We start from the raw sequence: 240 nt of genomic DNA, 5'->3' as shown, positions 1-240 counted from the left end.
GTATAGCATCCCAAAAGCTAGAGTTCATTCAAAATCTTCTAATTTAAGGTACATGGGGTTTTTCCTAAAATCTCATGGACATAGAAATCATGTTTCTAAGAAAGGGGTTTCGAATTTATGAATAAATTCATCTTTTAGAAGAATTGATGATATTGTTTTGGCCTTTAGGCATTCCCCCCAAAGTGATTTGAAGTTTTATATATATATATATATATATATATATATATATATATATATATA

Source organism: Capsicum annuum, chromosome 3, assembly GCF_002878395.1.
Source record: "Capsicum annuum cultivar UCD-10X-F1 chromosome 3, UCD10Xv1.1, whole genome shotgun sequence".
NCBI classification, from domain to species: Eukaryota; Viridiplantae; Streptophyta; class Magnoliopsida; order Solanales; family Solanaceae; genus Capsicum; species Capsicum annuum.
Note: the sequence above shows the minus strand (reverse complement) of the source record.